This window comes from Melospiza melodia, chromosome 11, assembly GCF_035770615.1.
Source record: "Melospiza melodia melodia isolate bMelMel2 chromosome 11, bMelMel2.pri, whole genome shotgun sequence".
Lineage (NCBI taxonomy): Eukaryota > Metazoa > Chordata > Aves > Passeriformes > Passerellidae > Melospiza > Melospiza melodia.
Genome location: NC_086204.1, coordinates 13,618,299 through 13,644,116, shown reverse-complemented (window position 1 = coordinate 13,644,116; position 25,818 = coordinate 13,618,299). Strand labels below are relative to the sequence as shown.

General features: G+C 48.2%; 1 long non-coding RNA gene across 2 annotated transcripts in view; it reads right to left on the bottom strand.

Annotated features, from left to right (window-relative positions):
- LOC134423049 (uncharacterized) overlaps positions 1-22,477 on the bottom strand; it is a 46,286-nt gene extending 23,809 nt beyond the window's left edge. The window contains exons 1-4 of one of the 2 annotated variants that reach the window (XR_010028993.1): positions 21,861-22,477; positions 20,079-20,324; positions 17,441-17,555; positions 16,998-17,308 (exon numbers count right to left, since the gene is read on the bottom strand). This is a non-coding gene — a long non-coding RNA (uncharacterized LOC134423049). Of the gene's footprint in view, positions 1-16,997; positions 17,309-17,440; positions 17,556-20,078; positions 20,857-21,860 lie in introns of those variants that run through there. The other variant, XR_010028992.1, reaches the window with a different exon arrangement.
- Positions 22,478-25,818: the final 3,341 nt, after the last annotated feature.

The window sequence follows — 25,818 nt, the reverse complement described above, 5'->3', positions numbered from 1 at the left end:
AAACGTGTGTTTAAAATTGTTTCTGCGTCATGCTAAAGCACAGACACAGAAGGAAAGGTCTCTTTGCCCTGATACTGGGCATCATAAATGAAAATAACTTCCTTCCTCTGCCTGGGATGTGATCCCTGGTATGTACAGCTCTATCTGGACGTGAAGGGGGGCAGGTTCCCGACTCTTGCTGAAGCAGCCCTGGGCAGAATTGCACGTTCCTTGTGACCAGTAGAGATGGGGCAGCCCTGCAATGCTTTCTTCTAGCTCACTTGAGCAACCAAAGATCTTTTTAGGACACTTACTGTAAGTATTTATGAGTATTTATGTAAGGTAAGGTAGCAGCAGGGCTTTAAAATCTGGCAGTGCATAGAATTCACAGGCCTCAAATCTGCTACACAACTAAGATTTGGGGTTAGATTTCTTTTTAGGCATTTACATAACCTCAGAAAGTGCTTTGCTCAGAGCTGTCAGTCAGAGACGTTCCAGCATAATTTCAAAAACATTAGTGAGCTTCACACCCAATGTACAGCAATCTGTTTGAATCCAAAAACTAGAACACGCTGTAGTAAACAGTTTTTTTCCTGATCTCATTTCATGTAATTGGGCAGGAAAACTGAGGTATCAGAGGTTTGAATCCTGCCTGGAAGAACAGCACAGGGCAGGGAGGGTGCAGCATGGGTTTCAGTACTGGATTGTGATGACTCAGCTCATCAGACCAATTCCCTCTACTCACCCACTTGGCAATCTGGCGTCCCCAGCTTCTCACTGAGCAGCAAGTTAACCCAGAGAACTGCAGGGATTTGTTTAATGCAACAAAAGCTTTTGTCTTGTGAACATCAGGCTTAAATAATTGTATGGATGTATCCTCTGGAAATCATACTGAGTCTCACAGAGCTTCAGAGTAGCTATTTGGAATCCATCAGTAGAAAGACTGGAAATTCCTAAAGAAAGAGGTCCTTAGCTGCAGTTTCTTTAACCAAGACCTCTCTCTTATGATTTCCAGTGAGTTCCTGCTCTCATATTCTAAAGGCAATACCAAATTTCTGGGTGGAAAAAAAAAATCAACTTTTAAGATTGTATTAGTCTAAATAATATAAATATAAATATTTACCGTAGAAAATAATTTCCTGGCTTTCTCAGTTTCCTTCCACGGAAACCCTCTTACACCACACTGTGTCTTATCCGTAAGCAGAGGCAGTCCAAGGCCGAGAGCCGGGCCCCGCTGCTGCCTTGGAGCCGCATCCTCGGGCCGGGCCGGGCCGGGCCGGGCGGAGCCGCCGCTGCGGGGCTGCGGGAGCAGCGCTCAGCCCGCGGAGCCCCCGCTGCTCCCCCGGCCGCCCGCCGGCACAGACCCGCTCCCCAGAGCCCGCAGGGCTGCTGGAGCACTGGCTGTGCCCTGGCACCCCTCCCTGCGCTAAGGCACGGCAGCGCCGACACTCAGCACCAACCCCGAGGAGCGCGGCATGGGACAAACCCAGGCATGGCATTGGCTTTGAGCATGTGGTTATCTGTTCTTTTTCTGCGGGATTAGGTTGTGTCTGTGCATGACAATAACCCACCACCCTGACCACCCAAGCTCCCTGAGCTCCCAAATGTCCTGGCCCCAGGTGACCCCACCCGGCCCTCTGTGAACCCCTCCCACCCACCACACACACCTTGTGCTCAGCAGCTCCTTGGATCCATTAACCTTTACAGCGTGCACAGAGCTGTCGTCCTGCCAAGAACTTTTCCTTCCATAGGAAACCCATTTTCCCCCTATTTTCCCCTTCAGCTTAAAGAAATAAAAGGAAATAAAGGAAAATAAAGGGATTGTGAAATTCTATTTACTACCTGCACATTTATGTAGGGGAAAACATTCTCACACAGTACCACTCCAACTTTCATGCTATTGTAAAGGTACTGTGCTTGACCCTGGGGAACTTACAGTACATTCCATACTGCCAGCTTCCTACAGCACCTAACACCAGGCAGGGCTGGAATACTGCAGTTATTCCATTCACGTGTGCCTGCGCATACAGGTGCACACCTGACTGTAAAACACAGCTGTATTCTTAAAACAAACATGTTCAAATTGCATCATATCAACAGAGTATCTTTTGGCTTGAAAAAAGAGTAATCGATTTTATATCCCTTATCAATCATGATATCTAAATTTGGAGCATCCAGATAGTTTACTCACTGATTTCTCAGTGAGCCTCCTGTATTTTCAACAGTATTTTTCAACCCCAACACCGAGTGGAAGAGCAAGCCATGATCCCACATGTTAAAAACAAGAGCAATTGCTCACGTGCCCTGTGCAGCAGAGCTGCCATTCCACCGGGGAAAGCCTGACAGCCTGCAGCTCTCGTACAGGCAAGACTCCCACAGAGGGGAGCATGACTGCATGTCCCTAACACTGTCACACCAGACTCACTGTCTGGGGACAGGCTTTTCTGCATTGACAGCACTGGGGTATTTTGTTGTAAAGGCAGAAAAATGGCTAAAATACCAAACTTCCCAAAAGCTGTCAATAATAATAATAATAATAATAATAATAATAATAATAATAATAATAATGATAATGATAATAATAATAATAATAATAATAATAATAAGTCAGATCAGCACGTTTTGGTTTTCTATATAAGGGTACGTTAAACTATCAAAGGATCATAGATCTCTCTCTTCCAAAGAGAGCCAGGTGATCAGATCTCAGATCTGATATCTCAGATCCCATATCTCAGATTAGATGGGGGTTTTCATATTCTAATACTTGTGCTATATGTGTATGTTTTAATGTCCTTTTTGAAATGCTGCAATTGAGGCTCTAATTGGGGTGGCCCAACTCTCAGACCTGTTTCAGCCAATGCTCACATAATATCACAAACTCAGCAGGGTTGCCCTGCATTTAGACTGCTTTAAGAAACTTTGGTTCCCATTTTCCATGCTGTCCTGTCTTTTCCCCACTTTTACCTTGGCACAGGGAGCAAACAGAGCAGCACAGGCTGTAGTGTGCTCCTATACTTAGTTCCCTGAACACAAAGCAAATATGCAAGAACCTGGAGCGAGGATCTGTCCTGAAAGAGGCAGGTATGGAATATGTCACCAGATAGAGGAAGCTGCAGAATTTTATTATTTTTTCACCCTGCAGGAACTCTGAATCAAAATATCTAGAAAAAGTGAAATTTAGTAAAAATTGGATCATCCTTTTCATCATTGTTTTCATCTCCTGAATCCTTGCAACAACATTTTGGAAAGAGCTTCTCTCAGAGACAAAGAGGTTTTGTCCTGGGGAGCCACTGCCCAGCAAGGGCAGACCCCACTCGTGTCACCCCCAGGCAGCAGATCCACGCATGCCACCCCACGTCCTGGCTTTCCCTGACCTTGTGCCCAGAGGAGCCACAGTGCTAAACATTTTATCAGTTCACACAGGCATCAGCATCTGCCTGACTCCAGACATCCAAGAAGCACCAGGAACCGCAGACATTGCAATGTTTAAATTTGCTAGCAAATAAAACAGTGCATGGCAGCAATGTTCCACATGAAAGGTAAAACTCACAGTTGGAGCAGGCTGTAGGGTGGTGGCTCTGTGCACACTGCAGACTCCATCCTGCTGAGAGGGGACGTGACAGCTGCCTGAGCCTCTCCTGTGGGGGTCAGCTCAGCCCTGCCTGTGGCACAAGGGATGCCACACAGCCTGGCCATCCCCCTGCCACCAAGGCAAGCCACAGCTGCTCCTGCCACCGCTGGCTGCATTATTTCCAGCCATTAAAGCATTGCTCTGCAGGCTTGGATTTTCATGTCAGAATCTAGGAGCTACAGAATAACCCTCCAAACCAAATTATATCACCGAGACCCTCTTTCTCCACCAGGGCAAAAACAATTTTAATCCCCATTTGTCCTCTAGTAGTCTTTTCCTTCAGGTGAGTGGCCACAGTGCTTCACCACAATTAACCATGGCCATGGCTCTTAGTAGCAATTTGTTTCCAGTTACCTCCTTCAGGCAAATCTGAATAATTATCATCAGTTTTTTCACATTTCTTTCTGCTGCCAAGTCTGTATCAAAGTGCTCAAAGCACATCAACTGTCGATCCTGCAATATTCCAAATAAACCATTGGCTGCCCCTGGTGAAGGCCAGGGTAGCCCAAACCCTGTGGTGCTTTGCCCAGCACAGACCCATGGGCATGGACAGAGATTTCTCCCCAGTGAGAAGTGCAGGGTTAGTGCCAGAGAGCCACCCTGGTGTCAGCTCTGCTGAGTCCAGGGGAGGTGCACACCCACTAACAAAGTCACTATTGCCTGGGGCTGCAGTGCCAGCAGGGGAGTGGCAGCAGCTCCTGTCCCACCTGAGCCCTCTGAGGTCCTGACTGGTCCCAATCCAAAGGGTGCTCACACAGGCTTGGGCACACGCTGCCTTCCATCCCTGGAGCATCTCCACCACTCTAAGGTAGCAGGGACCAAACTTCAGCTGATCCTAACAGTAGTTCCTTCCAAGGCAGGGAAATGAAGGAAGGAAACTGCAGCACACTGTGGATCCTAATTGCATTTGCTCTGCAGGCTCTGAAATGTCAGTCAAACAAATATGCCATTGCCTTTACTGCTCTGCAGTTGCCATTTACTATTTTACTGGGAAATTGTCCAGGAAAGGGATACTACCTAGAAGGGACCATTATGCTAGCACTGGAAACCAGCAATATTTCTGAGCAACCCCATGGGCCCATTATCTGTTCCTACGCTGCGGAAAGACAAGAGGAGCCAGAGCGAGCCAATTTGTGTTTGTGGCAGCAACTGCAGCTGCAGAAGGGATGGAGACAGCCCAGGGCCCAGCGGGCACATCTGAACCGGTGCACGCTCTGGAGCTGGGACAATTCACACCAGAGAAGAGCATGATTCAGTGAGTGAAGAAGGAAAAAAACCCATCTTAAATGAGTTCTTTTATGAGCCTGAATTTCATTATGCAACTTTATCAGAGTTTATGAGAACTGGAGCAAACAATACGAACATGCAGAACATGCCCACTCTCCAGCACTATCAGTCCACAAACCCAGTAATTTCCAGAACATGCAGAAACAATGGGGCAGATGGGAAAGCCCCTTTCCCTGGGAACAGCCCCTCTAAAACCATCTCTTATTCTCTCACAATGCCTTTTGCCCTCCAGAAAGCTCAGTTCCCACTATAGGCAGCTCCTTGATATTTAACTACCACTCTCCTAGACTCTGAGTGAGTGATTGAGATACTTAATATGCAGAATCATTCTGAATCACCCCATTTTTCCACTGCTTTATTTCTCCTCCAAGTCAAAAAAGCATAAGAAAGGCTACTCAGCCCACTTCTGCTTACTGTAATTCCCCACCCGCTCTGCACAAAGAAACACAGATCTACCTGGACCAGATCCCATTGACTTCTAAGCAAAGCTCAGTCTGTCTGTCTTTCCCTCTCTTCAGGTAGCTGGTCCCAGAGGCAGTTTCAGACCTACTTATAGGTTCAGCCTCTGTGGGCAGGGTGAGCAGGGGCTGTGCCCAGCACAAATGAGGAGAAAACTATCCACTGTCAAAAAAGGTAACTCCCACCCCTCTAGAAATCACCTTAGCCAGGAAAACATGTGCCCTTCACACCAGCACCTGTGAAGGCTTCCTGTTTGCAGAAGGTTCAGCAACCATTTCATTTCTGCCATTTTTTGGTTTTCATCACGCTCTCTCTGGCACTGAAAGCACAAGTGGATCAATGCTCAGTGCTTGTGTCAGGGCACTCTGTCCCTGCTACTGAGGCACTGACAAGGCCACCCAGTGTCCTGCAAGCAGGGGACAGGAATGGGACAGCACCAGCAGCACTGTGGCTGCCCTCTGGCACAGGGACGGCTGATCTGCTGTGGGCTGGCAGCTGCATTCTCTGCCTCACAGGGATGTACACCATGAGCATTCACAGTCCCTTCCTAATTCTTTGCATACTTTTTTGGCTCTAGGTATAGTTTCTGCAGACATCCAAGCTGAATGAATACTATTTTTTTTTTCATTTAAAACAAAACAAGTGCCATGTTTTATCACCCCTTTCTCTCTGTCTCTCAGATTGGATTTCTTAAATTCACATGGGTTACGCATTTTCATAAACCACATTGGCTGCAGTAAGCTGCGTTGAAATCATCATTTAGAGAAGTGGAGATTTGATTTCATGGTGGAATTAAGGTTGACATTTCCTTTTTATTTACACTACACCAAGGATTAATAAGGTTATAGTAACCTTAATCTTTGATAGCTCAACAATAGAATACTCCAGGATTACCGCAAAAGCTGGATTTTAACTCTTTTAATCCCATTATTGTTGATAACCTTATCAACACTGTGCTCCACCACAGAGGTGGAGTGGAAGGATCTCAGACTCTGAAATTCCTTACCATGGAGCAACACTCGTAGTTTAAAGAGAAGAGCCAGAGGCAGTTGCTTGGTTGATGCCTGCAGTGAGGTTCACAGTTTGCAGTAGGGCTGCAATGCTGCTTTTAAGCGCCTTGTCAGAGATCTTTGCCAAGAAAAACATTGGTCCAGTGGCATATGTTGGTGGAGCAATGCAAGGTTGCTCTAATTCCCTTACTTTGTTTTTCCCTCCTCCCATGTGACAACTACTCCAAGAATCAGACTGCCAGTCTGGCAAGTTGAGATCCAGAAACTTACTGCTAATTACCATGTTTACAATTCCCAACCTGTCTGTTGGTGCCAACAATCAAACTGCATCCTCTTGAGTGCACCAAAAGACACTTGCTGGCAGTAGTTTCCTAAGGTTCCAGGCTGGCTACATTAATTACTGTTAACTTAATTTTTGGGTATTGAAAAGCAGCTTTAATTAGCGATTCCATGGATCAAAATCATCCTTTTATGAGTTTCAAGGAATAGCAGCTCGACTTATAGACTACTTACCAACCTATGAGTCTTTTATTTGGAAATACAAGTGGTAATAAATTTATATGTGGCCTGATAAATAAAGTAGGCAGAGGTTCAGTAAAAATCACACCAGGAAACAAAAGGTTATGCCTACCCTTTGAAGTAAAAGAAGCAGCTCTAAAAAGGCAGGTTGAATATATTTTATCATCCTCAGTAAACATTTGACTGCACAGAACAAACCACATTCTGAAGGTATATCACTGAATCAAAGTATTTAATGAATTAAAAGAAAAAGTATGTATTTTATGAACTCAGTGAAAGAGAACCCAAACTCAAATAACTGCAGGACACAGCCTGAGCAGAGAGGGTCTCCTTTGAGCCCTGTGAGTCCTAGCCTGAGATTCCTGAAAGCCATCTGACTGCTCATCCAGGATCCCTTTTTGTTGAGCACACACTTCAACCCTGCCAGAGTCAGCAGAGCACAGAGGGCTGTGCAGTAATTGGGAACAGGCTGCCTGCTGGAGGTCTGTGCCTGGGACCATGGCTGCAGAACCCACCCAATGCCCTCAATTCCCCACCCCCAGCAATAAATTTCTAACCTGGATTTTCCATGGCAATGGGATTCAATCTCTATGATGCCGGCTTTAAAATGTCGGTCAGTTGATAAGAACTGCACTACACTGAAGATGCTTTTCTCTGCCTGGCATGGAGCTAAAAGACGGAGAGCAGAGCTACCCCAAGCTCTGCCCAGATGCAGCTTGGTGCTGCTGGGGTGGATGGGCTGCTGGCCACAGCACAAGGCTGCTCTGGTCAATCTGGCAGCATGTGGATGCTGCTGCAGCCAATGCCTGTCTGTGCTGAGACTGCAGTCAGTCTCATCTCTTAGGGGTACTTATATCTGCTCATAATAACACTGGTCCTACCTGGCTCATGTAAAGATAGGCCTAGGTGTCTGATTTAACGTCCCTTTTTCTAAAAACTTGGTCTAACTGGTGCCCTAACAGGTTACAGTGAGACTGTCTTTTCTACCCTGCAGCAGATTCTCCACCATCTCACCAAGACCCAAGACATCAACCAAATTCCCTGCTCTCCTGGCAATGTTTGACAGGCTGCCAGCCAGTGCCAGGCTCCTGCTCTTGCACCACAGTCCTACTCTGTGAGGTTGCAATGGGCTACTAAGGAAAAGATAACCCAGGGCAAAATTCAGGCATATGAAAAGCAGTGTGGGGTAGGGGAAATAGAGCCAAAGCAGGGAGTAAGCCAAGGAGACAGACATTAAAATCAACAGGCATTTTAACTTACAGGGGAAGAAGGGAAGGAAAATGAATCAGTGCTCCCAGAGGAGGCAGTCTGAATCTACTCTGATCCTAAAGCAAGAGAGTGGAAACAGGCATTTAAGAGCAGTTCATTTATACAAGGCGTACTGAATATACCAAGCAAACTACCAAAGGAGGCAATAAACCTGCATCTTGGAGAATGGTCTGAAAGGAGCTGGACTGGCACTTTAGAGCAAAGAGATATTTGAGGCTGCAAAGGCAAACAGCAGTGCACGGAGACACACAGACACAGCTCACGTGGCCCATGCTATTGACGTGTTTTCCCTCCCCAGCCCAGCCTGCTGAGCTTGATTACTTACATCTTGTATAACTTACATAGTCTAAAGAGAGTCGGCCAATTTCCACTCAATTTATAATTTAGCAAGCAGAGGAGCTTGATTCTTCTAATTTACATAAAACGTACATAAAACTGAAAACAAGATAGCTTCGGAGCATATGGGCAAAGTACACAAGAGCCACAGAGGAAAGCAGGAGTGAAGAAGGATATGGAGCAAAAGCACTGCCTGGATTGTGCTCTGCTAAGGAGTTCTGAGTACCTTATTTATATAAATATGTCACAGACAAGGCAGTTTTCATCATCACAGACATGTGTTGGTGGACAATCAGCACACAGACGTACCTAACCAATGCCGTAACACTGAATGGGGCGTTTTTACTGCATCCTTCTTTTTCTAGGTAAAGAAATATTGTTGAAAACCTTCTGCAACAATATGGCAAGACGGCATCAGTGTGTATGAAGGTCGAACTGCCTTCCTCCCATTCCCTCTTGGACATGTCCTTTTCTCATGAAAAAAGGCAGGGAGCTCTCACCCTGCGGGTAAACCTAAGTCAGCATTCCATTTCCTGGGGAGCAGCAGCTCTTGTGACCATCTCTCCTGCGTTCCTCCTCCATGACTGCCGGGTTCTGGCAGAGCCAGAGAAGGCATTCTCTGAGTGGAGACACCACCTGCCAAGTGTGGAAGCTGGTATTCCTCCCGTGGCATGGTAGGCTCCAAATCGTGCCTCTCTTCTCCATTTGCCTGAGGAGTCATCCTGGGTACTAACAATAGACTCCATGGAGGCTGGTGGAGCTCAGGCTGCCTCACCAACTTCTGTCTGAATTCAGTCATTTCCAGTGAGCAATGTATAAATAGATGCTGCCTCATTATTGATGTATATTGTGCAAAGGGTTTAGCCAGGGATGAAGCTTGCCTGCTTTCCTTTTATGGATGAAAAGCGGGATCCCAGAGCCTTTATGTGAGATCTCTGCACATGTCAATCAAACCACACCAGGAGGAAGATTCTGTGCTCTTAGGTCCGTGTCAAATGGCAGCCACATGGCCACAAGTCCATGGGAACAAAATGCATGTGTGTGCACGTGTGTATAGGCACATTCACAAATAGGCACAACAAAACCAAATGAAAAAAGAATTCTAATGGTCACAGCCTAATTTTTCTATTCCTTTTCAAATCCCAAGACCGGGCTGTAGTCCGGGCCACTCTGACACAAATCTCATTTGACATCGTTATAAACCACTGATTTACACTAATGGAAGAGCTAGCCTCTGATTTAGGAAGCAGACCTTAGCAGCTGGCCCAAGCCTGAGCATCTCAGCCCTGCAGTCTGGCTGTAGCACATTGATACTTGCCAGCCAAATTTGATCATGAACTCTAGTGAAGGCGAGCTATCGATATTTCAGAAAGCCATTCCTCACACTTCTGAGCAGCAAACGGCCCATCACTAAGAAGGCCAGACCCTTGTCAGCATGAGCTGACTTATATGAAATGAAACACTGACCTCACTGCTAGCTCCAGAGTTAATCTCAGAAGAGAGATTTTATTAGAGAAAGCAGAGCTAATGTTCTGAGCCTCTCTACAGGGCACATGTTTAAGTTTTGCATTCAAGAAATGTGGAATACTTAAAAGAGAGTTGCATTTGATAAAAACTAAAACCTGAAAAGCCTAGCTAGGTATTGTGTGTGTAGATTTATTTATTTGTTTTGTTTTCCTTGGATTTCTCATCCCACCCATTCAGCATTCTTTCCCCCGTTGGAGTTTTTCCTCCCTCTCTACCAGGGAGGCTGGAACAGAGTGAGCAGCACTGCCTCACTGCAGCTCCAGAAAAAGAAAACTAAACATGTCTATGTTCATCTCTAACCAAAGGTCTAGACTGGTCCTGCCTCCTTTGCTGGTAAGAATTTAAATAGACAGAAATGACAAGCATCTAAACAAGAAGAGCAAAAGGGAGTGGGTTTGGCTCTTGCTTCCTAGAGCAGGGACTCGCAGATGCAGCTTTCATCAACGGGTTCTTTGAACAACTGAAGGCAAATGGATTTATGTTATCACATATGTCACACATGATAGGACAGCCACAAGATGTCATAACACAACTAAGGACAATGAGAAGTAAAACCAGAAAGGATTGTACTGAAACCTTGAAGGTAATTTTGTTACTATGTTCTGCATAACTCAGACACTGGCAAACACCTGGGGAAAAAGGTCTCTTTCTTAAAAATGGAAAAATCACCACCTCTTAAGCTGAGGTCTGAGAAAGTTTCCACTGCTCTCCTCTATAGTTCAAGACCTTCATAAAAAAATTAGGAAATTAAATGATCCTGAGATTTCTAAAATAAAACATTTTGAGACAGAAAATCCCTTCCATCCTCTCAAATCTTTTGCCTATATTGTGAACAGGAAGGGAGACAGCAAGGCAGCGGAGAAAGGTAGGGGAACAAGAAACAGTTTTTACCATAGTGGTCATTTTTAACAACTAGAGCATCAAGACTGTAGTAAGTGTTGCTCCAGTAAAACAGCAAGCAATAAACTGTAAAACAGAAGAATGTATCATGGCAAATTGATGAAGAGGTAACAGGAGATGCATTTTCTTGGAGTAACTAGGTAAGTTATCTCCTGAAGAATGATTGTTAAAGGAAGAGTTTTCAGATGGTGAGAAGGATCAAGCCTCCCCCTGCTCTTACTATTTTCCACCTAAATTGAAGAAAAAAAAATCCTTAATAATGCAGTAATTAGCAATGCCTTTTTATTTGATTTTTATTTTATCTTTTAGGAGAATGTGAATATTTGCACTGCTCTTACTATCAGATAATTTAAAAGTAGTCATATGAAATCTACATTATCTATGTAAATGTCTCGGTAAGATGCAGTGAGATGGTTCTTTTTTTGGTAACAGGCTGCACAATTGCATGCTGTACTGTTCTGGTTCAGAATGTTCCTCTTTCTCCAATTAGAGAAGACCAGCCCCATGTTGATCACTTCATCTTTGATTTCCAATGATTTAAAAGATTGGCTTGACCTGTGATCATTAATAAACTTTGTGGTATTGTCCTGATTTAGTAAAGGAACCGCTAATATTACAAACAAGGTTATGAATCAGCCATTAATATTAAAGTCAGCTATGTTTTCCCAACTTTTCATGCCTCATGCAATAATGTGAAAGGGGTGTACATTGCATGCAACTCAGATGAGCTGATACAGAACAACACGGTGGTGACAACTGATCCCAAAAGAGATAAAAGGTCTACTTAATCTGAAATACTCTTGAGTAGTTTGGAAAGTGTAAGTTACCTCTTGTGGGCCTAGCCCTTTCTTTCTAGTGGTATAAAGCGCTGAGAAATTATCGGGGCCATTTCAGCTCTACGGAGCTGTGCTGCGGCAGTCAGAGGCAAGAAGGCCTCCCCAGACAGCTCTCCAGTCCTCCACTGCTTGCTGTGTCTTGGCCAAGTTAATTTTACATCTCCCAGGCAAGGTCTTTCCTGCCTGGAGATTGCTCTGTTGCTTTATATCATCCTCACTGGCTAGAGGGGTATTGGGTTCACTGAAAGGAAATGTTTCTTGATAGCCATGCTGCATTTTCTCCATACATAGCTTCTAGGTCAATTTGCACACACCAGGCTACACTGCTTTCCTGCTGGTTTCTGCAGGAGAACGATTTCAAAAGCAGGATACTCATTTCATTTATCTATATGGGCATTATAATGTAATTTTGGCAAGATATGTATAGTCATATATATATGTGTGTGTGTGTGTTTGTGTATATAAATATATATATAAACCACCTTTCAGGTATATATTCAAGGCTCTTATTTTTCCCATCAATCAACCCACCCTAGTTTCTGGAACATTTCACCTAAATTTTTGCTGGCCGCTTATAACTAGATACTGTTTTTCCAGGAAGCAAACTACCAAACTTGTGTGATGTTCCAGCCCTGGTTTCAACACTTCTGGTACATACTTCCAGCGCCACACTGCGATGCCTCCTTACCTACAGTCCCTGGTGCCTCACCTCTCCTCTGACTCTGAAAAAGCTGGGTCACATCTACCTTCTACCATCACCTCCTAAACTCTTCTCTTTACCTTCCTCAGGATCCTCTCTGTCCTTTGCAGTCAGACTCTTTCTATCACCTCTATGAATTTTGGCTTGTTTTTTTACTTTTAGACCACTTATTTTTGGCCTGTCATTTAAATTTCTTTTGAGTCATTGTTATTATCGAGCCAACATTTATAAATAGCACTATGCATTGCAGGTATGGGATAATCAAGTCCTTTGATTTTTGAGCAATTTGGTTACTAAATGATAGCAATAAAAAGCATGTAATCATCATGGGCGTTAGCCCAGGAAATGTTTCTACCATTAAAGCTTTCAGGACGTAGATGATGATTCTGGTAAAAATTTATGGCTCTTAATAATGAGTGTTATGATTTACCAGTACAACACTAAATAGTGAGGTGTCATAACAGCTATGGGTAATACCTGGGGGCGATGCTTTTCAGAAAAATAGTAATCTATTAAAAGGAAGAGAAGAAAAAGCCTTTTGCGTATGTAAAGAGGTGATCTATTTTTAAAAAGTGCATAAAAATTTGTTGTGCACATTACAGCTAGCGTGATGTAAAAAGGCAGAGAAAAAGGCTGCTTAGCTTATTCTCACAGCTGCAAAGTATGTGTGAAGCTGTGTGGATGTATAGATGTTTTCAGCTTCCTCAAGAAAACCCTATGAACACTAGAAGCCACCTAAACTGACACGAAAGACAATAACTTGTTATGGTAAGAAAACTTACACTCCCCTCAAAATCATATGTAGTCTTAAAAGCAGAAAGTAAAAGCATCTGCATAACTCTACACATCTACATGCAACACTGTGGGCATTTATTTTAGGCAAATTTGCAGCAGCAAGAGGAATCATAACACAGGTCATAAATACACACTGCAACAGCACGGCCCCTGCTGAGGGTGAGTGGGTGTTGTGCTTTAGTCAGGTCTGGGAGAATGGGGCTTTTCTGCTTTGCTCTAGCCTCTCTGAATTCAGAGAGGGGTGCCTGTGTGTATGTATGTATATTTATACTATTCAGGGATATATACATACATAAGGGCTGTAGCTTTAATTATTTCTGGAAAGAGCACCTGAAGTCCAATGGCAGTCCCTAGCACTTAATTTAGGGTACTGCTAAGCAGAGAAATGCTTCTCACTATGGGCAGACCCAGGCAGGGCTGTGACCCTGCCTGCCCAGGACAGCAGGGACCAAAACGACTCTTTGTACTCCCACTCCCGCCATGGGGCATGACGCGCCCGTTGTGCCTGGGGACACGGCCCTCGGGCAGCTCCCTGCTCTGGGAAGGGAGAGCAGGGTGGGGGACAGCCAGTGCCACAGTGTCACCTGCTCTGCACCAGGGCTGCTGCCACACCAGCGTCTGCTCTGCCACCAACCGCCTGTGCCGCTCGGGGGGCCCTGGCGTGACAAAGACTTACCTATAGCAGCAGCCTCCAAGGCTACTCCAGCGGAGAAAATTACCCAGAGATATAAATCTTCATAGGATTATGGCCTTTAAAGACAAGGCTAAGTTCAAGTAATTATTTTTGGGGTAATTTTTTAATTTAATTTTCTACCAGGATGCAGATTACAAAATCCATTTTAAAACAGAAACTTAGCATTCTGAATTAATTAAATATGCCCTCACCAAAATAGCTGTTAAAGCACAGTTGGTTCTGCCACAAACCTCATTCTAAAATGTCTTAGGAATTGCTCATACTGGTACAATTAAACCCCCTTATTTATAAAGTAATTTCTTACTATGTTCCACTACAAACTTTTAGAGTAATTTTTTCCATTAATGAAATATCATTAAACTACTAGAGGCAGAGAGGTTTTAGAGTTAATTTTTTTAGCACACAGGATTTGCAATTTCTAAAGCAAAATAGGAAGTGTAGCATTGTAAGAAATCTCTTTCAGTAGGGGTCTAATCTTTCCCACAGTGAAATCAATTGGGACTTCACTATTGCACTGGATAGCAGGATTTGGCCCTAAATATTTTGGATTCAACGTAAGCAAGCTTGCTTTCCTGAGCAGTCCCACGGAAGCTGCATGCATTGCCAGGATCAGACCCATAGTATGAACAGTCACTACTTAGATGTCTGCTGTTCAGAAATGACCCCTTCTGTCCTTCTATATGTATATGTGACAGACCCCTGGAACTGCTAATAAAGGGGGGAGTCCCTCTGAGGTCATGCTATTGGGAAACATCATCCAAGAGTCCACATTGAGCATTTACACAATATTCTAGAATCATTTTGGCGAGCATATCCAGTATTTCTCCAGTCAGATCCTACACTTTCACTCTTTTAATCCACATAGCATATCAATTCCCAAAAGATTTTGGAGAAGAGAAATCTACAATCATCAAAATGTTAATTTTGACAATGACAAAGAGTACATGCATTAAAAATGCATCAGCCCTGTCATTAAGGCATTATTCAGCAAAACCATCTCACCATGCTTTACAGAAAGCAACTAGAAGAAACCCAGTATGAAGAACCATTTCTAAGCTTGTATTTATGGGTACCAGTCCAATACATACTACACAAGGTACTCAACCAAGCAAAGAGCAAACAAATCCACGCCCTTTATGTGATGAAATGGGAACTCTTAATAATATTCTAAGTCATGACTCAATGCAAAACGTAAACTAAAAGCTCTGTAAAACCAGAGGAAGGTTTGTAATACAAACCTGGATTTTAAAATAGTGTTTTATCGCTGTTCCTGCAGCACTTGTGAATGTGGCTGTGTTACAGCGCTGAACTGACTATGATTTAGCAGATGATCGTGTCTTTTTAAAGCATAATTTAACATTATTTCTGAGGCTGTTGAACATACTAAACTACAAGGAAAAAAATCTGCTTTCAAGTGATATTAGAGAAACACAAGGATCAGAGTGCTAGCATCAAAGATGTGTCTAAAGAATAACAGATCCACACGTCTGTGTTACAACGAGCGCTCCACTCACTACTAAAGGCAACAGACTAAGATTGCTTTGGCAGTTGTTGGAAATTATTAAGTAGAACATCGACAGCCTTTCAATCTCTAAGCAAGAGACAGAGAGGAAGACATTCTCCATCAGCCCACCTTGCACGCTCAATGATCACCCCACGTCTGGCTTGGCCACATTAAAAATCATTCCTAGCCCCATCATAGCTGAGGTTGGGGAAGGATGCATTCAAAAAGGCTGTCTTATCACAGGACTCCTGGTCTTGCTTTAAAATGGCTTCTGATCTAATTCACTTAAGGCTGAAATCTGGTCTCACAATTATGACTTCATGGCAACAAGACCTGGGATGATACGGGCATGTGGAGAGGCCTTGAATGACAAAACACAGGCACGATCACACCCTGCTCCTTTTCTCTGCCAGGACTGTGGGCAGAGGAGCAGGGGAAAAAGACCAGAACTATGAATGCTATGCCTAGATTTTCCTAAGCACAACATCTGAAAGACTGATCAGGGTTTTAACCAAATCCTGTACCCTGCTGCTGAGACTGGAGAGAAGGACAGATGCAATTTTTCTGTGTTAAAGCAATGGGGCACGTCTTGGCCAGTTATGGGAATCAACATCCCTTAGTTGTGTCTCCCACCTGTCCAGCTGCAAGTAGCATTTCAGGAGTCCTAATCTCTAGAAAAGGGCACAAATAAGCCACCACCTGAGCTGCAGAGGGAAAAAAACCCCCTCAGCTTTGGCCCTGAACGTGTGTCTCAATCTGGGGCCTCAGAAGCTGATAAACTCTGCTGGGCTGGAGCTGGTGTGAAGGTAGATTCCTAATCCTGCCCTCCCCAGGCTGCAGGGTGAGGATAAAAGAGCAAGAGGGGCATTGCTCCCATTGAAAGCAAGCGGCCTCAACTGCTCCCCAGGAGCGGCCCCGCTGCATGGCCGAACCCCTCGGCAGCCGGGGAAGAGGGGCTTCCCCGGGCGTGGGGCGCTCTGGCCGTGCGGGTGTCCCTCCCCGGCCCCGCTAGCACGGGGTGCTCGGCACTCCCCGCCCGCGGGCACCCCAGCCCCGCACGGCCCGGCTGCTGCGGGCCCGGGGCCGTGCCCGCCGGCGGGGCTGCAGCCCGGGCTCTGCCGGGGGCGCGGACGGAGCCGGGGCCCTGCGGGCACCCCGTGTCCCGGTGGGAGGGAGCCCTGGCGGGCGAGGCCGGCGTCTCGCATCCCCATCCGCGCCCCACGCCGGAGAGGGGCGAGGGGCCGCGGACGGAGCGGGCTGGGGCTGCCGACCGAGCGCCGGGGCACCGGGGCTGCCCGCACGGGGCGAGAGCCTCCCCCCGGCCCCGGAGCAGCCTAAGGAGCGCTGCCCGCCAAGGCGCAGCCCGCAGCGGCCGCGGCTCCCCCGGCCACCCTCTGCCGAGGAGCTGGCCCAGCCCTGGGCTTGCTCCCACGCACACACACACTCCGGGCACCCCCTCCGCAAGAGACAGGGCGTTCGAGCTCCCCCCGCCCGGGCAGAGACACAGAATGAAACATTGCAAAGCGTAGGAAAAGATGGAAAAGGTGCTACCTTGGCAACTAGAGGAGGTGAGGAGCCAGCTGGTGGGCTGGGGGCGGTCGCGCTGCCTGCCTGCCTGCCCGCCGCCGGTACTCTCCTCGACTACGCGTATTCTTAAGCAATAACAACGTAATCCGTATTATCCACCCAAGAATACCCGTCACCGAAGAGAGTCAGAAAGCTGCTGCTGTTGCTGCTGCTGGTGGAAGTGCTGCACCGGGACAATAAATCCATAACTATAATTCGCCTCCAGAAGAAGGAGAATCCACAAGGGTTGCCAAGCGATCTTGTCCCATATCCAGTGGACGCTGAACCTTCCCATCCTAAGGAAGCGAACGAGAGGAGTAGGCATTTAATACACGTACAGTCCCTCTGCTCTCCTGCTCCCTTACTGGAGCGGGCAAGAGCTTGCAGGCGAGATGAAAGGAAATAAATCAAAGTAAGGCTGACTTTACCTGATGATTGCCTGGATTCTTTCTCTGTGCTTCTCTGGTATCCTATTCCCTAGCTGTATGCTCCATCAATTCTCTCTGGGAGCTTGCGAGAGGTGTCATACGCAGCAACAGATTCCTGTAAAAGAGATGCACGGTTAAGCACACAAATATTACAAATCTGTTTGCATAGGTGGGCTTGGGAAGGCTCCGATAAAGCAGCAGAGAGACTTTTCATCTGGGCTTTGGAAATGCATTTTACAAGTCCTGACTCACACTGACTCGATGTGCTACCGAGAGGAGGGAGGGCGGAAAGGAAGGCGATGGAGAGGAGAGAAAAAAAAAAATCAAAGGAAAAAAATAGCAAAGGCTCCGATCTCAGCAGAGGCACTCCTCTGTCAGGCCTCCTAGAGCCATCAAAACCTAAGGCGAAAAAGGCTTCAAAGTACAGATTGAGCGCACTCCGCTCCCCGCGTGTGCCCGAGCGGCGGAGCCGGGCGGCTGCGAGCGCCGAGCCGGGCAGGCGGCTCCGAGGCGCGGGCGGGGGCGGCGGCGGCGGCGGCAGCGCACCTCCGCCCCGACACCTGCCGCCGCCCCGCCAAGGTTTGCAAAAGGCGAACCGGGGGAAAAATAACAATAATAAAAGAAGTTATTTCCGAATGGCGCCCGCGGCTCTGCCTGTCACCCGGAGCAGTTCCCTTATCAGCAGCGCTCGTGCCTGGGGGAGGCGGGAGGGGGAAGCTTTGTCTGATGATCTGCCGCGGTGATAATAAACGTTTATTGTTCGCCAACTAAATAGAAAGGATCTCTGCAACGTCATGGCACTGCACACTTCGCCTAGCGCTAAGGAACTTCTCCGTGCTATTTCACCCCGGCTCTTGATGCTGAGAACAGCTTCCGTGTGAGTGGTGGGGAGGGGGCAATGAAATTAGCACCGCACGGTCCGAACCCGCGCAGAGCAGGGGTACTCCGCACTTCTTCAGCCATGAGTAATTATGCAGCACACACAGCCCTCATTATCCACTGCACTCGGTGACTGACCAGCTTGTTGATTAGATTCCAACTGAAATTAATACAAGATGCTTGCTTTTTCTACAGATTTCTTCCTTAACATGAGCCCTTGCCTCCGCTGATGTATTACCACTATGCTTCCTATGAAAACATACGAGAAGACTGCATTTGTTTTGTATCACATACTCTTACTCAAATTTGAAAGAAATGAGAAAAACAAAGAGAGAAAGCGAAAATAAATACTTTGATAGTTACATTATTTTAAATAATTTAAAAATTATTTCCAACACACTCTCCTCTATTTTAATCTCATTTTAGGTATTATTTCCTGTATCCTCTAACAGAGCAAGCTTTCTAGTCGTATTCTAAATGGCAGCTGGAAAGTAAATAACAAACACTGTAATTTTTCCCCGCTGTGAAACTGAAGGCTGTAACCCCATTAGCTGGCATTGGAACTCAAATAACTGATGCAGTGGGTTTCCTTCAACTTGAACAAAAGCCGTTTGAAAAAGTGAAATGCACCGAGTCATGGCGAAAACAAGTCTATACTGATACCCTAGACTGATATTCTCCGAAACTGGGAGGCGCTCCACAAATGCATCGAGAATTAGGCAGAAATCCAAACTTTGCGTAGGGTTGGGGGTTTTTTGTTTGTTTGTTTTTTGGTTTGGTTTGGTTTTTTTTTTTTTTTTTTTTTAATATTAAAGAATGCGATTCTCGGGCAAAAGCAGCCCCGCGCGGCGCCAGCGCTGTGCTCGCTGTGTCCATCTGACACTGCCCTTCCCCTCCCCGAACAACAGCCCCCCCAGTACTCCCGCTAACACAGCGCCTACCGAAACTTCCCGTGCCCAGCCCCGCCGCCCCGCACCGGCCCGGCCCGGCCCGCCGCACCCCCGCCCGCGGGCCCCTCAGCACCCGCGGCCACGGACAGCGCCGAGCGCCGCTCCCGGGGCCGCCGCTGCCGCCGCCGCTGCCGCCGGGCCCTGCCAGCCCCGCGCTCCCGGCGGCCGCACGCCCCGGGCACGGGGGCACCGAGCCCCCGCCGCGCTGCCCGCCCGCACCTTCTCCGCGCCGTGCGGGAGGTGCCCGTGGCGGCGCGCCGCGGCACTAAATACCTTTGTTCACCGGCTCCGGAAAGCCATGGTTATCGGCGCTGCCGCCCCGCTCCGCGCAAAAAGAGCCCGGGTGCCGGAGCGCCAGCCCGGCGGGGCCGGGGAAGGGCCCCGGGGGGCACCTCCGCCTCCTCTGCCGTGCCCGCGGAGGGGGACGCACACACCGCACACACATACACACACACACAGAAGGGAGGGGATTGGATGGAGGGAATTAAAACAATTAAGCTATCAGGAGCGAAGGTCTGAGCAGAGCTCGGGCTCTCCACGAAAAGCAAATTTCAGAGGGGGGGATATTGACCCCATCCGTCAACAGAGAGGCGCGATGTCTTTCCGTGTGAGAAATTGTTCTGAATTAGGGGGCTCGCTGGTCAAAGGGGAGGGGGCACAGGGAAAAAAAAAAAAAAGAGAGAGAGAAGAAAGGAAGAAAATATTCATGCCCACTCAAAGGGAGCCTCTTTTTAAAATTGCTGGAAGATCGCTCCTTTTGCCACCTACCCGAGTAACCACCAGAAATCCACCTCTATTGAAGCGCTTACCCTTTAAATCCAGGTTTCGAGCAGAACTCCAACTGTGTGTAAAGCCAGGGAGTCATCTGATGTGTGGTGGGGAATGGGCTCTAGGCAGCAGAAAGCAGCTTTCTCTCCTGGTGCCGGATTACCATGTTAACAAACCCCGTGAAGGGACCCCGGCGCCTCTGGCTGGCCATGTCTCGTTGCTTTCACACATCGGCGGCTGCTCCTGCTTCCCATGTCCCCGGCGATCGCCTCTCAGATGAATGTGGGCTTCCAGAAAAGGAGTCGGGGGGGAGAGGAGGAAAAAAAAATCGCCTAATGCAATCAAATCGATCTGATCTACACCATCTGTCGCCTGCCACTACACACAAGCGTTAAAATAGGAAAACGGGAGACACTGACAGCTCAGGAAGGTTCTTCTGCAGAGTTCATTTTTAGCAGAGCATAATTGGGTATGGACAGCACACAGTTACCAAAGCTGCTGTTAACCATCCAGTAGAGGATCCCGAACATGCTAATGGTGGATTAATTGAGGAAGATCTGACGTGCAAGCTTCATAGTCTCTTATTCATGACTTCCCAATGGGAAAGGACCAATGCCGTGTGGGACTATGGTAACACAGAGTCAAAGAGCTGCTAAGAAAATGGCTCTGTGTTCATAGCACCTCTCTCTGATAACAAACATATGTCGACCAGAACCGTTTAGCAGGATGGGGAAAATGAAATTTTCTTAGCTGAGGTTAGCAATTCCCATCGCTTGCACTTAAAGACAAGTGAAAAATGGACTGCGGGTCTAAGGCGCTTTCAAGGCTTTGCAGCCAGTGAAAGCAGATGGATCCTGCTCAGACGTGGGGTTAAACCCCAAATTCCTTACTTCTTACTGTCAACCAAAGCTCATCCTTAGCAAAGCTCTAAACAAGTAGCTCTGCTAATTTCATCAGGAATGATGCAAGGTCGAGTTAATGCCAGGAACCCTTTTGACTTTTTCCAGCAGGAATAGGGCTTGGGCAAGACATTTCCGATCACTGAAATTTGACATAATCTCAGATAAATATGATTGGGGGGGGGGGGGGGGGAGGGAGGGGGCGGCGAGTTGGGAAGAGTATGCATGCAGACCTGCAATCACCCCTGCTGCCAACACTCCAATTTGGTCGCGTTTTCTAGTCTTCCCTGAATTACGAGGTTGTACAGCCTTATGTGTAATTATTAAAGCCATGTATGTACACAAGCCACAGACGCCTACGGCAGCCGCATCTACACGCACCGACGGGGAGACAAAGTGAGCTCTTTTCCACTCCCTGATGCATCCATTTCCAGCGGGGAGGAGGACTGCTAGGGCAGGCGAAGGCGAGTTCCCATCCGCCCGCCCCGAGCGGAGGCTGCGGGCCGGGCCGGAGCTGTCCGCCCGCCGGTGCTGAACGGGGCCCGGCCCCGCACACAATGGCCCCGCTCCGCCGCGCCGGGCGCCTGCCGCCTCCTCCCACAAAGTCTGCGCGGTCGCCCTGACAATCGCTACAACAATTAGGAAAGTTCCCCTTCGTTTCCATCTCTCCTGTCTGAGTCGCAAAGAATAATAACGCAAATAATACGAATCCAAGCAGCTGAATGTAAACGTTCCGGTAAACAATTATCATTTGGGGTAATTGTGGAGTCAACCCCATGGTTTTCATGGAAGTTTGTGTTAATATCTTTAAATAAGTCTAACAGTTATGAATTAGATTAGCCTTAAAAACGTAGCCTAAAGACAAACCAAACACTTTACCCGTTCTTTTGTTTCAATATACATTAATTAAGCACTGCTGCCTACCTACACAGCATTCTCGGGTCCCGGCCGCGGCGCCGAGCCAGCGAGCCCCGCTGCCTTTGTTGGCATTTGCGTCCAACTATTGCCCTCTGCAGGTCAAGTCCCAGCCGCGGCGAGCGCTCCGCCGCTGTCGAGCGCTCCGCGAACGGAGTCGCCGGGCTCGGCGCCCCCGGCCCCTCTCCGAAAAAGATCCAACTTTTGTTGGGTTTGGTTCTTCACCACGAGGGCTCAGACGTGTTTTCTTTAGGAGGGGCTACGACTGGGGAGAGCCGGCACCAGCACTGCTCAGGCCTCCCTCAGCCTCCATTCCAACCCTGGCCAGGAGATGAGAAGACTAAACAAGGCGAGGTGCCGCTCTGAAGACGTGTCGTTTCCTTTCTTCCCTTGTCTGCATAAGACTACGGCAAGCTTCCTTAGGCAAACCCTGCCCTTCCCCTGGGTTTGCAGAAAAAGCAGGAAGAACCCAGGACCAAACAGGATTGAGCGGGTGGCGACACTCGGGATCCCTCCGACTTCTCTAGTCGGGCAACTTTTCTTCGGGCACAACTTCAGAGTTTGCTTCTCTCACTCCCGATCCCAGGGAGACCTCACGGGAAGCCAGGCGGGCTGCGGCGGCGGCTGCGAGGGGGCAGCGCGGCAGCAGCCCCTCCCTCCCTCCGCCCCAGCCCCTCAACCCAAAGGGATGCTGCTTCCTGCTGCTGCGGGGACAGCGGGAACTTTGGGCACCGCCCGGCGCCGCTCCGGCAGTCACGCTCTGCCGTGCCTCCGCACGCATCGGCACCGCTCACACGGTAACGAACAGAACGCTCTACCAGAGAATAAAACCCCAACCAGCACAGTGTTACGGCGTTGGGGTTTTGCTACTTATAATTCAAGAGATTCAGTGCCTAATAAAAGGTGGCCGCTCTCTTTCTTTTTCCCATCACACCTACACACGGGTTTTGTAAGGACCCGCTCTATTACCCTCTCTCCGCTTGCTGCCCGGGGTTAACACTGCACACGGGCTTCGGCACAGACCGCCTGCCCCCGCGGGGTGCCTGCGCCGCGCTGCCGCCTATCACCCTTCGCATATGACGGTGTTTTCCCGGAGCCGCAGCGAGGCGGGGAGGGCGGCTGGGCTGCGGCCAGGCGGCGGCCCCGGTTCCTGCCGCAGGCGGCCCGGGGAGGGGCAGCGGCCGCGCACCCCGCGCTGCCGCAGAGGCGGACACGCGCCGGCCTTTTGTCTCCCGGCAGCCGCCGCCCATCCCGGCCGGGCGCTGCCGCTCCGCCCGTCCCGCTTTCCCGGGCCCGAGCCGCGCCGGGCGGAAGCTGCGCGGGGGCGTTCCGGGCCCGGCCGGCGCGTCCCGCACCCGCGGAGCCGCGGCAGCGCCGCCGCTGTGGCGGGGGGAGGGCGCTGCCGGGTGCGCCGGTGCCCGCGGAGCGGGGCCGGGCCGCCCCCGGGCTCAGCCCGCCTGCGCGGAGCGGGGCGGAGCGGCGGGGACCCCTGCTGGCCGCGCACGGGGCCGCAGCCGGGCCCGCCCGAGGAGCGCCCGCCGCGCCCGGCCCCGCCCGAGGCCACGTCCCCACGCGGGGTGACGGCCGGGGACGAGGGTGTGGGCACAGGCAGGGCAGGGAAAGGAGAGAAGCCGGGTCAGCCCCCCCTTCCCGTGGCAGGACAACGAGGGTGCGGGGCCGGGCCAGCATCTGCGCTCTCCTGTTCCAGCAGCAGGAGCGGTCGCCCGCCCTCGGGAAGGAAGGCACTGCCAGCAGGCTCTCGGCAGGCGTCCCCTCCAGAGGGCTGCGCCGTGGCGGTAGGGTCCAGCCTCTGCACAGAGGCTTCAGCCGTTCTAGAGGAACGCTGCCCTGCCATTTGCCCCTGCTCGCCCCTGCCACCACCCCACTCTCCAATCCTCAGCAGCCAACACGAGGAGTTCCTTGTTCAATGTTACCTTGACCTGTTCCAGGTCTGCTCCTGCATCAGCTCTTGAGAGCAGGGAAGGATTACCTGGAAATGCTGAATAACATCTCAAGTGCGAGGCTGGTGAGATAATCAGGGAATTGAAGAGATTGTGAACTGAGGAGCCTAAAAAACAAAATACACATGATGGAATTTGAGACAGAAGTAGCCAGTCACAATGTTTTTCCAGAACACCACCTGATCCTGGTGGTGTCCTGGCTTTTTCCTGGGGACGCTGGACTCGCCTGGACTGATAGTCTGGTTCTCTGGTTTTCTCAGGCATGATACCCAGTTCACAAACTGATTGAGATCCATTTGAAAGCCCTTACTTTCACTGGCCCTACTATTCCCCTTGGAAAACTGTTCCTGAATCTCATAACTTGGCTTAAGATTTCCAGGCTGTGTTTATTAGGGGCCCGTTTATATCCATTTGTTCGGATGCCAATTTTGTCCTTGAACTTAATTAGTTTTGATATTTACTCCCCTCACAGTGTACTAATATTCCTTCTCATCATTTCTTTTGTTTAAATCAAGCTTTTCGGTCTTGTCTCATAAGATAGAATCTTCATTTCCCTGATTATACTCATATCCTAGCAACTTATAAAAACTGGGTCATGACCAACACCCAGAAATTACGGTTTTCAAAAGGGTTCATTATTCTATCCATTTTCAGTTTGACCAAGACACAAGTAGGGAGAATGATTAGCATAAGGTCAGACAAACCACAATTCTCCTGACTTCAAGTTCTTTTGTAATCTATCAGGGACATGAGTTCTGAAAGGCTTGTGGTTTATAACTTGGCATTACATCAATGCACATTTATATACCTATATATCATTTCCTGGAGGGGAAGAATGGCCTTGTAGTTAAGAGGGTACATTAGAAATCTGGAGACGTGGCTTCGAATGCCAGGTCTGCCATAGGCAACAGAGGTAACTTTAGCTAGTCCTTTAGTCTTCTGCCACATTTCACCACTTTTAAAATGGGAACAGCAATCTTCCTATTCTTGCCTCTTTTTCTTTTCCATGTACTCACTGGCACCTTAAGGTCTCAGACCAAGCACCTCCTTTCTAGGTACTGCTGGTGCCTGGCACTTTGAAGTTGAAATGTTTCTGTAACTCTTAACCAGCAGTCAAAAATAGACAATACTCTTAAAAAGTCTTTAGGCTCTAAGGGTGTATGAGAAAAGCTTTTAGTATCCCTGCTAGGGACTGGAACTCCTGAGGTCTTCAGCCCACTGATTACATTAAAAACACTCTCTGTCATTAAACTAAGCCCAGGGACCAGCAGTAAAGCCAGAGACATTTCACTGAAAATCTGCATCCTGGCTTCTGGTTTGCAAGTCTCTGCATGGTTGAAAACCAAGTCAAACCTTTTTATTATTACTATGATTATCATTAACTAATTAATTTAAACATAGGTGCAATTTAATGCATTTTCTTCAACATTTTTCAATTCAGAAGGCAATTTTTAACAGCTAATACTGTGAAAAAACAGAACTGGCTCAGGAAGCCCCAACAGCCCCATAGCTGGAGTGGTTCTGGTAGCAACAAATGCTATCATTGCTCTTCCCCAGCAATCCAAGTACGGAAGGTTGAGACTGAGCACAGAAACAGAGAGCACTCTGTTGAGCTGAGGTGAAGCAATGATATTTATGGGAGTAATTATCACAGAGAAAAACTGGAAAAATATGATTACAGCAAATTGTAACTCGCTCAGATATGTTCTTCGTTGTTAGAAATAGCTCAGCTGAGACCAAACCAATATGAACAACAGACTGGGAGTGTCAGACACTGATTCTCTGGAGGCTGATACCATCAGACCCTCTGAGCAGAACATGATCCAGCTTTAACATATTAGAGAGATTGGTGTCAGCAGCCTGCATCTCTTCCCAGCCATTGTACTCACTTCAAGAAACCTAACAAAATGTGAGCTGCTGGGCTCCCCACTGGAAAAGCTGACCTGGAGATGCTGTCCCTACAGACCACTGGCAAGAGAGGCAAGAGAAGCATCTGTCTCTCAGAG